Source organism: Ascaphus truei, chromosome 1 (assembly GCF_040206685.1).
Source record: "Ascaphus truei isolate aAscTru1 chromosome 1, aAscTru1.hap1, whole genome shotgun sequence".
NCBI classification, from domain to species: Eukaryota; Metazoa; Chordata; class Amphibia; order Anura; family Ascaphidae; genus Ascaphus; species Ascaphus truei.
The window spans coordinates 70,252,372-70,267,237 of record NC_134483.1 but is presented as its reverse complement, the minus strand read 5'-3'; the positions used below and the strand labels follow the sequence as shown (position 1 = coordinate 70,267,237).

Here is a 14,866-nt window from a genome sequence, read left to right as displayed (position 1 = left end):
GTTACACCACTGTATCTATGGCACTTGATTCTGAATGTTCCTTTCCACATGGATGCGAAAGAAGAAATTGAAAGTCGAGATGGTTAAAAGGATCGTTTGAAGCTAGCAGTATCTGTGGACAAATTAACTTCATGGCTGTGCTCTTAAGTTTCAACTGAGGTTACACTGTGAGCACTGGGGAGACATACTGACTGCTAGGTTTGGATGCTCACTTCCTTTCATATGCAAATTGAGGAGAGTCTGTGCCCGTTGATAAAAGGCTGACTGACTGTCTGGGCGACGTCACCACATGCAAATGTCTTTTCTGCAAGGCACCATGGGAGTTCTTGTACATGTATTGTGTGCATGGTTGAATGTGGGAGATATCATTAGTAGTGAAATAATATGAAAGCTCCCCTAATCAGCAGCTTAAGTGAGGAGGTGTGCTTTGAATGTCTCTTCCCCCAATCGGATGTGAACTGCGGAAAGGTAGCCTCCTTATGTTGACTGGGGTGTGCCCGGGAGGCGGTGGTCCCGTTGCCCAAAACAACTCATACTTACCTGGCAGGGGAGATACCATGATCATGAAGGTGGTTCACCCAGGGTGAGGCTCATCCATTGCACTTCGGGTGTGCTGACCCCTGCGATTTCCCCAAATGCGGGAAACTCGACTGCATAATTTATGGTAGTGGGGGACTGCGTTCGCGCTTTCCCCTGATTATTCTTGGTAAAAGATAGACTTGCCACCCGCATGTGCACAACCCCCATTCCTTGCACCTTCAAGTTGACTCCTCCTTGATCATGCACCCATTTCTAATAGCGTCTTACGCTGAATTTGCATTCAAAATTGCTATCTTCACCGCTGGCTTTTAGCAATCCCAGTGTAGGAAACCGACCACTGTTAAGCCTTCCGTCGTGGGGGTCTTTTGCTGTTCCCTGACTGGCCTCTTTTTTCCCTTGGTATGATTTCCAATGCGCAATGCACGGATAACCAATAGATGGCAATGCAAGATCACATGTACTGTATCTAGTATTCTGACTTTAAAAAAGCCCCAAAGTTCTTCAATAGTGTCTGAAAAGAATGTCACCCGAGACAAAGTACTACAGGAATGATTGCAACTTTTGGTCTCCAGGTCATTGGACTAAGTATCTTCGGGAAGCACTTGGCTTCTAGTTACACCACTGTATCTATGGCACTTGATTCTGAATGTTCCTTTCCACATGGATGCGAAAGAAGAAATTGAAAGTCGAGATGGTTAAAAGGATCGTTTGAAGCTAGCAGTATCTGTGGACAAATTAACTTCATGGCTGTGCTCTTAAGTTTCAACTGAGGTTACACTGTGAGCACTGGGGAGACATACTGACTGCTAGGTTTGGATGCTCACTTCCTTTCATATGCAAATTGAGGAGAGTCTGTGCCCGTTGATAAAAGGCTGACTGACTGTCTGGGCGACGTCACCACATGCAAATGTCTTTTCTGCAAGGCACCATGGGAGTTCTTGTACATGTATTGTGTGCATGGTTGAATGTGGGAGATATCATTAGTAGTGAAATAATATGAAAGCTCCCCTAATCAGCAGCTTAAGTGAGGAGGTGTGCTTTGAATGTCTCTTCCCCCAATCGGATGTGAACTGCGGAAAGGTAGCCTCCTTATGTTGACTGGGGTGTGCCCGGGAGGCGGTGGTCCCGTTGCCCAAAACAACTCATACTTACCTGGCAGGGGAGATACCATGATCATGAAGGTGGTTCACCCAGGGTGAGGCTCATCCATTGCACTTCGGGTGTGCTGACCCCTGCGATTTCCCCAAATGCGGGAAACTCGACTGCATAATTTATGGTAGTGGGGGACTGCGTTCGCGCTTTCCCCTGATTTTCTTGGTAAAAGATAGACTTGCATAAGCATCTACTTCAATACTTTTTTTTTTGCTTTAATATTTTACTTTTCTTATCACTACACCCTTCCCAGGGTTTGTACTTTTTCGGCACTCTTTCTTTGCTTTTCGAGCACTTTTCTCTTGCATACATACAGTTAGGTCCGGAAATAATTGGACACTAACACAATGTTCATCGTTTTGGCTCTGTACGCCACCACAATGGATTTGAAATGAAACAACCGAGATGCAATCGAAGTGCAGACTTTCAGCTTTAATTCAAGGGGTTGAACAAAAACATCGTAGGAAACGTTTAGGAATTGCAACCATTTTCATACACAGTCCCCTTATTTCAGGGGCTCAAATGTAATTGGACAAATTAACACAATCATAAATGAAATGTTCATTTTTAATACTTTGTCGAGAATCCTTTGCAGGCAATGACTGCTTGAAGTCTGGAACGCATGGACATCACCAAACGCTGGGTTTCCTCCTTTGTGATGCTTTGCCAGGCTTTTACTGCAGCTGTCTTCAGTTGTTGTTGTTTGTTTGTGGGTCTTTCTGCCTAAAGTTTTGTCTTCAGCCAGTGGAATGCATGCTCGATCGGGTTGAGATCAGGTGATTGATTCGGCCATTGCAGAATATGCCACTTCTTTGCCTTAAAAAAAACTCCTGGGTTGCTTTTGCAGTATGTTTTGGGTCATTGTCCATCTGTAAAGTGAAGCGCCGTCCAATCAACTTCGCTGTATTTGCTCCTCTTGTGAAGTCTTCTCTTTATGGTAGACTTGGATAATGATATAAATAAATAATGAAATAAATAAATATATAGCGCTATCCGTTTAGGTTGTGTTGTGAATTCAACTTTGTTCACAGATCTCCAGTTTCAGGCATAGCACAGAACAGTGTCGGCCTAGGATGCTCCCTTCCTTTCGTATGCAAATGTTTACAAGAGTCTGTACCTGCTTCAAACCCGCTCACATGCTGCATGCTGTAGTTGTTGTTGTTGGGCACATTGTATCATTTGGGAGGTATTTTTGAATGGTGAAAGGATATAGAAGGTTCACTATTTATTTAGTTAATTCACTTGAGGTGGTGTGCTTTGAATGTCTTTTCCCCCAATCGGATGTGAACTGCGGAAAGGTAGCCTCCTTATGTTGACTGGGGTGTGCCCGGGAGGCGGTGGTCCCGTTGCCCAAAACAACTCATACTTACCTGGCAGGGGAGATACCATGATCATGAAGGTGGTTCACCCAGGGTGAGGCTCATCCATTGCACTTCGGGTGTGCTGACCCCTGCGATTTCCCCAAATGCGGGAAACTCGACTGCATAATTTATGGTAGTGGGGGACTGCGTTCGCGCTTTCCCCTGATTATTCTTGGTAAAAGATAGACTTGCCACCCGCATGTGCACAACCCCCATTCCTTGCACCTTCAAGTTGACTCCTCCTTGATCATGCACCCATTTCTAATAGCGTCTTACGCTGAATTTGCATTCAAAATTGCTATCTTCACCGCTGGCTTTTAGCAATCCCAGTGTAGGAAACCGACCACTGTTAAGCCTTCCGTCGTGGGGGTCTTTTGCTGTTCCCTGACTGGCCTCTTTTTTCCCTTGGTATGATTTCCAATGCGCAATGCACGGATAACCAATAGATGGCAATGCAAGATCACATGTACTGTATCTAGTATTCTGACTTTAAAAAAGCCCCAAAGTTCTTCAATAGTGTCTGAAAAGAATGTCACCCGAGACAAAGTACTACAGGAATGATTGCAACTTTTGGTCTCCAGGTCATTGGACTAAGTATCTTCGGGAAGCACTTGGCTTCTAGTTACACCACTGTATCTATGGCACTTGATTCTGAATGTTCCTTTCCACATGGATGCGAAAGAAGAAATTGAAAGTCGAGATGGTTAAAAGGATCGTTTGAAGCTAGCAGTATCTGTGGACAAATTAACTTCATGGCTGTGCTCTTAAGTTTCAACTGAGGTTACACTGTGAGCACTGGGGAGACATACTGACTGCTAGGTTTGGATGCTCACTTCCTTTCATATGCAAATTGAGGAGAGTCTGTGCCCGTTGATAAAAGGCTGACTGACTGTCTGGGCGACGTCACCACATGCAAATGTCTTTTCTGCAAGGCACCATGGGAGTTCTTGTACATGTATTGTGTGCATGGTTGAATGTGGGAGATATCATTAGTAGTGAAATAATATGAAAGCTCCCCTAATCAGCAGCTTAAGTGAGGAGGTGTGCTTTGAATGTCTCTTCCCCCAATCGGATGTGAACTGCGGAAAGGTAGCCTCCTTATGTTGACTGGGGTGTGCCCGGGAGGCGGTGGTCCCGTTGCCCAAAACAACTCATACTTACCTGGCAGGGGAGATACCATGATCATGAAGGTGGTTCACCCAGGGTGAGGCTCATCCATTGCACTTCGGGTGTGCTGACCCCTGCGATTTCCCCAAATGCGGGAAACTCGACTGCATAATTTATGGTAGTGGGGGACTGCGTTCGCGCTTTCCCCTGATTTTCTTGGTAAAAGATAGACTTGCATAAGCATCTACTTCAATACTTTTTTTTTTGCTTTAATATTTTACTTTTCTTATCACTACACCCTTCCCAGGGTTTGTACTTTTTCGGCACTCTTTCTTTGCTTTTCGAGCACTTTTCTCTTGCATACATACAGTTAGGTCCGGAAATAATTGGACACTAACACAATGTTCATCGTTTTGGCTCTGTACGCCACCACAATGGATTTGAAATGAAACAACCGAGATGCAATCGAAGTGCAGACTTTCAGCTTTAATTCAAGGGGTTGAACAAAAACATCGTAGGAAACGTTTAGGAATTGCAACCATTTTCATACACAGTCCCCTTATTTCAGGGGCTCAAATGTAATTGGACAAATTAACACAATCATAAATGAAATGTTCATTTTTAATACTTTGTCGAGAATCCTTTGCAGGCAATGACTGCTTGAAGTCTGGAACGCATGGACATCACCAAACGCTGGGTTTCCTCCTTTGTGATGCTTTGCCAGGCTTTTACTGCAGCTGTCTTCAGTTGTTGTTGTTTGTTTGTGGGTCTTTCTGCCTAAAGTTTTGTCTTCAGCCAGTGGAATGCATGCTCGATCGGGTTGAGATCAGGTGATTGATTCGGCCATTGCAGAATATGCCACTTCTTTGCCTTAAAAAAAACTCCTGGGTTGCTTTTGCAGTATGTTTTGGGTCATTGTCCATCTGTAAAGTGAAGCGCCGTCCAATCAACTTCGCTGTATTTGCTCCTCTTGTGAAGTCTTCTCTTTATGGTAGACTTGGATAATGATATAAATAAATAATGAAATAAATAAATATATAGCGCTATCCGTTTAGGTTGTGTTGTGAATTCAACTTTGTTCACAGATCTCCAGTTTCAGGCATAGCACAGAACAGTGTCGGCCTAGGATGCTCCCTTCCTTTCGTATGCAAATGTTTACAAGAGTCTGTACCTGCTTCAAACCCGCTCACATGCTGCATGCTGTAGTTGTTGTTGTTGGGCACATTGTATCATTTGGGAGGTATTTTTGAATGGTGAAAGGATATAGAAGGTTCACTATTTATTTAGTTAATTCACTTGAGGTGGTGTGCTTTGAATGTCTTTTCCCCCAATCGGATGTGAACTGCGGAAAGGTAGCCTCCTTATGTTGACTGGGGTGTGCCCGGGAGGCGGTGGTCCCGTTGCCCAAAACAACTCATACTTACCTGGCAGGGGAGATACCATGATCATGAAGGTGGTTCACCCAGGGTGAGGCTCATCCATTGCACTTCGGGTGTGCTGACCCCTGCGATTTCCCCAAATGCGGGAAACTCGACTGCATAATTTATGGTAGTGGGGGACTGCGTTCGCGCTTTCCCCTGATTATTCTTGGTAAAAGATAGACTTGCCACCCGCATGTGCACAACCCCCATTCCTTGCACCTTCAAGTTGACTCCTCCTTGATCATGCACCCATTTCTAATAGCGTCTTACGCTGAATTTGCATTCAAAATTGCTATCTTCACCGCTGGCTTTTAGCAATCCCAGTATAGGAAACCGACCACTGTTAAGCCTTCCGTCGTGGGGGTCTTTTGCTGTTCCCTGACTGGCCTCTTTTTTCCCTTGGTATGATTTCCAATGCGCAATGCACGGATAACCAATAGATGGCAATGCAAGATCACATGTACTGTATCTAGTATTCTGACTTTAAAAAAGCCCCAAAGTTCTTCAATAGTGTCTGAAAAGAATGTCACCCGAGACAAAGTACTACAGGAATGATTGCAACTTTTGGTCTCCAGGTCATTGGACTAAGTATCTTCGGGAAGCACTTGGCTTCTAGTTACACCACTGTATCTATGGCACTTGATTCTGAATGTTCCTTTCCACATGGATGCGAAAGAAGAAATTGAAAGTCGAGATGGTTAAAAGGATCGTTTGAAGCTAGCAGTATCTGTGGACAAATTAACTTCATGGCTGTGCTCTTAAGTTTCAACTGAGGTTACACTGTGAGCACTGGGGAGACATACTGACTGCTAGGTTTGGATGCTCACTTCCTTTCATATGCAAATTGAGGAGAGTCTGTGCCCGTTGATAAAAGGCTGACTGACTGTCTGGGCGACGTCACCACATGCAAATGTCTTTTCTGCAAGGCACCATGGGAGTTCTTGTACATGTATTGTGTGCATGGTTGAATGTGGGAGATATCATTAGTAGTGAAATAATATGAAAGCTCCCCTAATCAGCAGCTTAAGTGAGGAGGTGTGCTTTGAATGTCTCTTCCCCCAATCGGATGTGAACTGCGGAAAGGTAGCCTCCTTATGTTGACTGGGGTGTGCCCGGGAGGCGGTGGTCCCGTTGCCCAAAACAACTCATACTTACCTGGCAGGGGAGATACCATGATCATGAAGGTGGTTCACCCAGGGTGAGGCTCATCCATTGCACTTCGGGTGTGCTGACCCCTGCGATTTCCCCAAATGCGGGAAACTCGACTGCATAATTTATGGTAGTGGGGGACTGCGTTCGCGCTTTCCCCTGATTATTCTTGGTAAAAGATAGACTTGCCACCCGCATGTGCACAACCCCCATTCCTTGCACCTTCAAGTTGACTCCTCCTTGATCATGCACCCATTTCTAATAGCGTCTTACGCTGAATTTGCATTCAAAATTGCTATCTTCACCGCTGGCTTTTAGCAATCCCAGTGTAGGAAACCGACCACTGTTAAGCCTTCCGTCGTGGGGGTCTTTTGCTGTTCCCTGACTGGCCTCTTTTTTCCCTTGGTATGATTTCCAATGCGCAATGCACGGATAACCAATAGATGGCAATGCAAGATCACATGTACTGTATCTAGTATTCTGACTTTAAAAAAGCCCCAAAGTTCTTCAATAGTGTCTGAAAAGAATGTCACCCGAGACAAAGTACTACAGGAATGATTGCAACTTTTGGTCTCCAGGTCATTGGACTAAGTATCTTCGGGAAGCACTTGGCTTCTAGTTACACCACTGTATCTATGGCACTTGATTCTGAATGTTCCTTTCCACATGGATGCGAAAGAAGAAATTGAAAGTCGAGATGGTTAAAAGGATCGTTTGAAGCTAGCAGTATCTGTGGACAAATTAACTTCATGGCTGTGCTCTTAAGTTTCAACTGAGGTTACACTGTGAGCACTGGGGAGACATACTGACTGCTAGGTTTGGATGCTCACTTCCTTTCATATGCAAATTGAGGAGAGTCTGTGCCCGTTGATAAAAGGCTGACTGACTGTCTGGGCGACGTCACCACATGCAAATGTCTTTTCTGCAAGGCACCATGGGAGTTCTTGTACATGTATTGTGTGCATGGTTGAATGTGGGAGATATCATTAGTAGTGAAATAATATGAAAGCTCCCCTAATCAGCAGCTTAAGTGAGGAGGTGTGCTTTGAATGTCTCTTCCCCCAATCGGATGTGAACTGCGGAAAGGTAGCCTCCTTATGTTGACTGGGGTGTGCCCGGGAGGCGGTGGTCCCGTTGCCCAAAACAACTCATACTTACCTGGCAGGGGAGATACCATGATCATGAAGGTGGTTCACCCAGGGTGAGGCTCATCCATTGCACTTCGGGTGTGCTGACCCCTGCGATTTCCCCAAATGCGGGAAACTCGACTGCATAATTTATGGTAGTGGGGGACTGCGTTCGCGCTTTCCCCTGATTTTCTTGGTAAAAGATAGACTTGCATAAGCATCTACTTCAATACTTTTTTTTTTGCTTTAATATTTTACTTTTCTTATCACTACACCCTTCCCAGGGTTTGTACTTTTTCGGCACTCTTTCTTTGCTTTTCGAGCACTTTTCTCTTGCATACATACAGTTAGGTCCGGAAATAATTGGACACTAACACAATGTTCATCGTTTTGGCTCTGTACGCCACCACAATGGATTTGAAATGAAACAACCGAGATGCAATCGAAGTGCAGACTTTCAGCTTTAATTCAAGGGGTTGAACAAAAACATCGTAGGAAACGTTTAGGAATTGCAACCATTTTCATACACAGTCCCCTTATTTCAGGGGCTCAAATGTAATTGGACAAATTAACACAATCATAAATGAAATGTTCATTTTTAATACTTTGTCGAGAATCCTTTGCAGGCAATGACTGCTTGAAGTCTGGAACGCATGGACATCACCAAACGCTGGGTTTCCTCCTTTGTGATGCTTTGCCAGGCTTTTACTGCAGCTGTCTTCAGTTGTTGTTGTTTGTTTGTGGGTCTTTCTGCCTAAAGTTTTGTCTTCAGCCAGTGGAATGCATGCTCGATCGGGTTGAGATCAGGTGATTGATTCGGCCATTGCAGAATATGCCACTTCTTTGCCTTAAAAAAAACTCCTGGGTTGCTTTTGCAGTATGTTTTGGGTCATTGTCCATCTGTAAAGTGAAGCGCCGTCCAATCAACTTCGCTGTATTTGCTCCTCTTGTGAAGTCTTCTCTTTATGGTAGACTTGGATAATGATATAAATAAATAATGAAATAAATAAATATATAGCGCTATCCGTTTAGGTTGTGTTGTGAATTCAACTTTGTTCACAGATCTCCAGTTTCAGGCATAGCACAGAACAGTGTCGGCCTAGGATGCTCCCTTCCTTTCGTATGCAAATGTTTACAAGAGTCTGTACCTGCTTCAAACCCGCTCACATGCTGCATGCTGTAGTTGTTGTTGTTGGGCACATTGTATCATTTGGGAGGTATTTTTGAATGGTGAAAGGATATAGAAGGTTCACTATTTATTTAGTTAATTCACTTGAGGTGGTGTGCTTTGAATGTCTTTTCCCCCAATCGGATGTGAACTGCGGAAAGGTAGCCTCCTTATGTTGACTGGGGTGTGCCCGGGAGGCGGTGGTCCCGTTGCCCAAAACAACTCATACTTACCTGGCAGGGGAGATACCATGATCATGAAGGTGGTTCACCCAGGGTGAGGCTCATCCATTGCACTTCGGGTGTGCTGACCCCTGCGATTTCCCCAAATGCGGGAAACTCGACTGCATAATTTATGGTAGTGGGGGACTGCGTTCGCGCTTTCCCCTGATTATTCTTGGTAAAAGATAGACTTGCCACCCGCATGTGCACAACCCCCATTCCTTGCACCTTCAAGTTGACTCCTCCTTGATCATGCACCCATTTCTAATAGCGTCTTACGCTGAATTTGCATTCAAAATTGCTATCTTCACCGCTGGCTTTTAGCAATCCCAGTGTAGGAAACCGACCACTGTTAAGCCTTCCGTCGTGGGGGTCTTTTGCTGTTCCCTGACTGGCCTCTTTTTTCCCTTGGTATGATTTCCAATGCGCAATGCACGGATAACCAATAGATGGCAATGCAAGATCACATGTACTGTATCTAGTATTCTGACTTTAAAAAAGCCCCAAAGTTCTTCAATAGTGTCTGAAAAGAATGTCACCCGAGACAAAGTACTACAGGAATGATTGCAACTTTTGGTCTCCAGGTCATTGGACTAAGTATCTTCGGGAAGCACTTGGCTTCTAGTTACACCACTGTATCTATGGCACTTGATTCTGAATGTTCCTTTCCACATGGATGCGAAAGAAGAAATTGAAAGTCGAGATGGTTAAAAGGATCGTTTGAAGCTAGCAGTATCTGTGGACAAATTAACTTCATGGCTGTGCTCTTAAGTTTCAACTGAGGTTACACTGTGAGCACTGGGGAGACATACTGACTGCTAGGTTTGGATGCTCACTTCCTTTCATATGCAAATTGAGGAGAGTCTGTGCCCGTTGATAAAAGGCTGACTGACTGTCTGGGCGACGTCACCACATGCAAATGTCTTTTCTGCAAGGCACCATGGGAGTTCTTGTACATGTATTGTGTGCATGGTTGAATGTGGGAGATATCATTAGTAGTGAAATAATATGAAAGCTCCCCTAATCAGCAGCTTAAGTGAGGAGGTGTGCTTTGAATGTCTCTTCCCCCAATCGGATGTGAACTGCGGAAAGGTAGCCTCCTTATGTTGACTGGGGTGTGCCCGGGAGGCGGTGGTCCCGTTGCCCAAAACAACTCATACTTACCTGGCAGGGGAGATACCATGATCATGAAGGTGGTTCACCCAGGGTGAGGCTCATCCATTGCACTTCGGGTGTGCTGACCCCTGCGATTTCCCCAAATGCGGGAAACTCGACTGCATAATTTATGGTAGTGGGGGACTGCGTTCGCGCTTTCCCCTGATTTTCTTGGTAAAAGATAGACTTGCATAAGCATCTACTTCAATACTTTTTTTTTTGCTTTAATATTTTACTTTTCTTATCACTACACCCTTCCCAGGGTTTGTACTTTTTCGGCACTCTTTCTTTGCTTTTCGAGCACTTTTCTCTTGCATACATACAGTTAGGTCCGGAAATAATTGGACACTAACACAATGTTCATCGTTTTGGCTCTGTACGCCACCACAATGGATTTGAAATGAAACAACCGAGATGCAATCGAAGTGCAGACTTTCAGCTTTAATTCAAGGGGTTGAACAAAAACATCGTAGGAAACGTTTAGGAATTGCAACCATTTTCATACACAGTCCCCTTATTTCAGGGGCTCAAATGTAATTGGACAAATTAACACAATCATAAATGAAATGTTCATTTTTAATACTTTGTCGAGAATCCTTTGCAGGCAATGACTGCTTGAAGTCTGGAACGCATGGACATCACCAAACGCTGGGTTTCCTCCTTTGTGATGCTTTGCCAGGCTTTTACTGCAGCTGTCTTCAGTTGTTGTTGTTTGTTTGTGGGTCTTTCTGCCTAAAGTTTTGTCTTCAGCCAGTGGAATGCATGCTCGATCGGGTTGAGATCAGGTGATTGATTCGGCCATTGCAGAATATGCCACTTCTTTGCCTTAAAAAAAACTCCTGGGTTGCTTTTGCAGTATGTTTTGGGTCATTGTCCATCTGTAAAGTGAAGCGCCGTCCAATCAACTTCGCTGTATTTGCTCCTCTTGTGAAGTCTTCTCTTTATGGTAGACTTGGATAATGATATAAATAAATAATGAAATAAATAAATATATAGCGCTATCCGTTTAGGTTGTGTTGTGAATTCAACTTTGTTCACAGATCTCCAGTTTCAGGCATAGCACAGAACAGTGTCGGCCTAGGATGCTCCCTTCCTTTCGTATGCAAATGTTTACAAGAGTCTGTACCTGCTTCAAACCCGCTCACATGCTGCATGCTGTAGTTGTTGTTGTTGGGCACATTGTATCATTTGGGAGGTATTTTTGAATGGTGAAAGGATATAGAAGGTTCACTATTTATTTAGTTAATTCACTTGAGGTGGTGTGCTTTGAATGTCTTTTCCCCCAATCGGATGTGAACTGCGGAAAGGTAGCCTCCTTATGTTGACTGGGGTGTGCCCGGGAGGCGGTGGTCCCGTTGCCCAAAACAACTCATACTTACCTGGCAGGGGAGATACCATGATCATGAAGGTGGTTCACCCAGGGTGAGGCTCATCCATTGCACTTCGGGTGTGCTGACCCCTGCGATTTCCCCAAATGCGGGAAACTCGACTGCATAATTTATGGTAGTGGGGGACTGCGTTCGCGCTTTCCCCTGATTATTCTTGGTAAAAGATAGACTTGCCACCCGCATGTGCACAACCCCCATTCCTTGCACCTTCAAGTTGACTCCTCCTTGATCATGCACCCATTTCTAATAGCGTCTTACGCTGAATTTGCATTCAAAATTGCTATCTTCACCGCTGGCTTTTAGCAATCCCAGTATAGGAAACCGACCACTGTTAAGCCTTCCGTCGTGGGGGTCTTTTGCTGTTCCCTGACTGGCCTCTTTTTTCCCTTGGTATGATTTCCAATGCGCAATGCACGGATAACCAATAGATGGCAATGCAAGATCACATGTACTGTATCTAGTATTCTGACTTTAAAAAAGCCCCAAAGTTCTTCAATAGTGTCTGAAAAGAATGTCACCCGAGACAAAGTACTACAGGAATGATTGCAACTTTTGGTCTCCAGGTCATTGGACTAAGTATCTTCGGGAAGCACTTGGCTTCTAGTTACACCACTGTATCTATGGCACTTGATTCTGAATGTTCCTTTCCACATGGATGCGAAAGAAGAAATTGAAAGTCGAGATGGTTAAAAGGATCGTTTGAAGCTAGCAGTATCTGTGGACAAATTAACTTCATGGCTGTGCTCTTAAGTTTCAACTGAGGTTACACTGTGAGCACTGGGGAGACATACTGACTGCTAGGTTTGGATGCTCACTTCCTTTCATATGCAAATTGAGGAGAGTCTGTGCCCGTTGATAAAAGGCTGACTGACTGTCTGGGCGACGTCACCACATGCAAATGTCTTTTCTGCAAGGCACCATGGGAGTTCTTGTACATGTATTGTGTGCATGGTTGAATGTGGGAGATATCATTAGTAGTGAAATAATATGAAAGCTCCCCTAATCAGCAGCTTAAGTGAGGAGGTGTGCTTTGAATGTCTCTTCCCCCAATCGGATGTGAACTGCGGAAAGGTAGCCTCCTTATGTTGACTGGGGTGTGCCCGGGAGGCGGTGGTCCCGTTGCCCAAAACAACTCATACTTACCTGGCAGGGGAGATACCATGATCATGAAGGTGGTTCACCCAGGGTGAGGCTCATCCATTGCACTTCGGGTGTGCTGACCCCTGCGATTTCCCCAAATGCGGGAAACTCGACTGCATAATTTATGGTAGTGGGGGACTGCGTTCGCGCTTTCCCCTGATTATTCTTGGTAAAAGATAGACTTGCCACCCGCATGTGCACAACCCCCATTCCTTGCACCTTCAAGTTGACTCCTCCTTGATCATGCACCCATTTCTAATAGCGTCTTACGCTGAATTTGCATTCAAAATTGCTATCTTCACCGCTGGCTTTTAGCAATCCCAGTGTAGGAAACCGACCACTGTTAAGCCTTCCGTCGTGGGGGTCTTTTGCTGTTCCCTGACTGGCCTCTTTTTTCCCTTGGTATGATTTCCAATGCGCAATGCACGGATAACCAATAGATGGCAATGCAAGATCACATGTACTGTATCTAGTATTCTGACTTTAAAAAAGCCCCAAAGTTCTTCAATAGTGTCTGAAAAGAATGTCACCCGAGACAAAGTACTACAGGAATGATTGCAACTTTTGGTCTCCAGGTCATTGGACTAAGTATCTTCGGGAAGCACTTGGCTTCTAGTTACACCACTGTATCTATGGCACTTGATTCTGAATGTTCCTTTCCACATGGATGCGAAAGAAGAAATTGAAAGTCGAGATGGTTAAAAGGATCGTTTGAAGCTAGCAGTATCTGTGGACAAATTAACTTCATGGCTGTGCTCTTAAGTTTCAACTGAGGTTACACTGTGAGCACTGGGGAGACATACTGACTGCTAGGTTTGGATGCTCACTTCCTTTCATATGCAAATTGAGGAGAGTCTGTGCCCGTTGATAAAAGGCTGACTGACTGTCTGGGCGACGTCACCACATGCAAATGTCTTTTCTGCAAGGCACCATGGGAGTTCTTGTACATGTATTGTGTGCATGGTTGAATGTGGGAGATATCATTAGTAGTGAAATAATATGAAAGCTCCCCTAATCAGCAGCTTAAGTGAGGAGGTGTGCTTTGAATGTCTCTTCCCCCAATCGGATGTGAACTGCGGAAAGGTAGCCTCCTTATGTTGACTGGGGTGTGCCCGGGAGGCGGTGGTCCCGTTGCCCAAAACAACTCATACTTACCTGGCAGGGGAGATACCATGATCATGAAGGTGGTTCACCCAGGGTGAGGCTCATCCATTGCACTTCGGGTGTGCTGACCCCTGCGATTTCCCCAAATGCGGGAAACTCGACTGCATAATTTATGGTAGTGGGGGACTGCGTTCGCGCTTTCCCCTGATTTTCTTGGTAAAAGATAGACTTGCATAAGCATCTACTTCAATACTTTTTTTTTTGCTTTAATATTTTACTTTTCTTATCACTACACCCTTCCCAGGGTTTGTACTTTTTCGGCACTCTTTCTTTGCTTTTCGAGCACTTTTCTCTTGCATACATACAGTTAGGTCCGGAAATAATTGGACACTAACACAATGTTCATCGTTTTGGCTCTGTAAGCCACCACAATGGATTTGAAATGAAACAACCGAGATGCAATCGAAGTGCAGACTTTCAGCTTTAATTCAAGGGGTTGAACAAAAACATCGTAGGAAACGTTTAGGAATTGCAACCATTTTCATACACAGTCCCCTTATTTCAGGGGCTCAAATGTAATTGGACAAATTAACACAATCATAAATGAAATGTTCATTTTTAATACTTTGTCGAGAATCCTTTGCAGGCAATGACTGCTTGAAGTCTGGAACGCATGGACATCACCAAACGCTGGGTTTCCTCCTTTGTGATGCTTTGCCAGGCTTTTACTGCAGCTGTCTTCAGTTGTTGTTGTTTGTTTGTGGGTCTTTCTGCCTAAAGTTTTGTCTTCAGCCAGTGGAATGCATGCTCGATCGGGTTGAGATCAGGTGATT

General features: G+C 44.6%; 1 protein-coding gene and 12 non-coding genes across 13 annotated transcripts in view; all 13 read left to right on the top strand.

Annotated features, from left to right (window-relative positions):
• Positions 1–14,866, top strand: part of SLC38A9 (solute carrier family 38 member 9) — a 212,587-nt gene that overhangs the window by 120,884 nt on the left and 76,837 nt on the right. The gene's annotated exons all lie outside the window — the stretch shown is intronic.
• Positions 533–696, top strand: LOC142472709 (U1 spliceosomal RNA). Its single transcript, XR_012789813.1, has one exon. It is a non-coding gene; the product is annotated as a U1 spliceosomal RNA (small nuclear RNA).
• On the top strand, positions 1,685–1,848 carry LOC142472707 (U1 spliceosomal RNA). Its single transcript, XR_012789812.1, has one exon. It is a non-coding gene; the product is annotated as a U1 spliceosomal RNA (small nuclear RNA).
• Positions 3,055–3,218, top strand: LOC142472701 (U1 spliceosomal RNA). Its single transcript, XR_012789811.1, has one exon. It is a non-coding gene; the product is annotated as a U1 spliceosomal RNA (small nuclear RNA).
• Positions 4,207–4,370, top strand: LOC142472693 (U1 spliceosomal RNA). Its single transcript, XR_012789810.1, has one exon. It is a non-coding gene; the product is annotated as a U1 spliceosomal RNA (small nuclear RNA).
• LOC142472683 (U1 spliceosomal RNA) lies at positions 5,577–5,740 on the top strand. Its single transcript, XR_012789807.1, has one exon. It is a non-coding gene; the product is annotated as a U1 spliceosomal RNA (small nuclear RNA).
• On the top strand, positions 6,729–6,892 carry LOC142472676 (U1 spliceosomal RNA). Its single transcript, XR_012789804.1, has one exon. It is a non-coding gene; the product is annotated as a U1 spliceosomal RNA (small nuclear RNA).
• Positions 7,881–8,044, top strand: LOC142472672 (U1 spliceosomal RNA). The gene has a single exon (XR_012789803.1). It is a non-coding gene; the product is annotated as a U1 spliceosomal RNA (small nuclear RNA).
• Positions 9,251–9,414, top strand: LOC142472670 (U1 spliceosomal RNA). The gene has a single exon (XR_012789802.1). It is a non-coding gene; the product is annotated as a U1 spliceosomal RNA (small nuclear RNA).
• LOC142472668 (U1 spliceosomal RNA) lies at positions 10,403–10,566 on the top strand. Its single transcript, XR_012789801.1, has one exon. It is a non-coding gene; the product is annotated as a U1 spliceosomal RNA (small nuclear RNA).
• On the top strand, positions 11,773–11,936 carry LOC142472662 (U1 spliceosomal RNA). Its single transcript, XR_012789800.1, has one exon. It is a non-coding gene; the product is annotated as a U1 spliceosomal RNA (small nuclear RNA).
• LOC142472655 (U1 spliceosomal RNA) lies at positions 12,925–13,088 on the top strand. The gene has a single exon (XR_012789799.1). It is a non-coding gene; the product is annotated as a U1 spliceosomal RNA (small nuclear RNA).
• Positions 14,077–14,240, top strand: LOC142472651 (U1 spliceosomal RNA). The gene has a single exon (XR_012789796.1). It is a non-coding gene; the product is annotated as a U1 spliceosomal RNA (small nuclear RNA).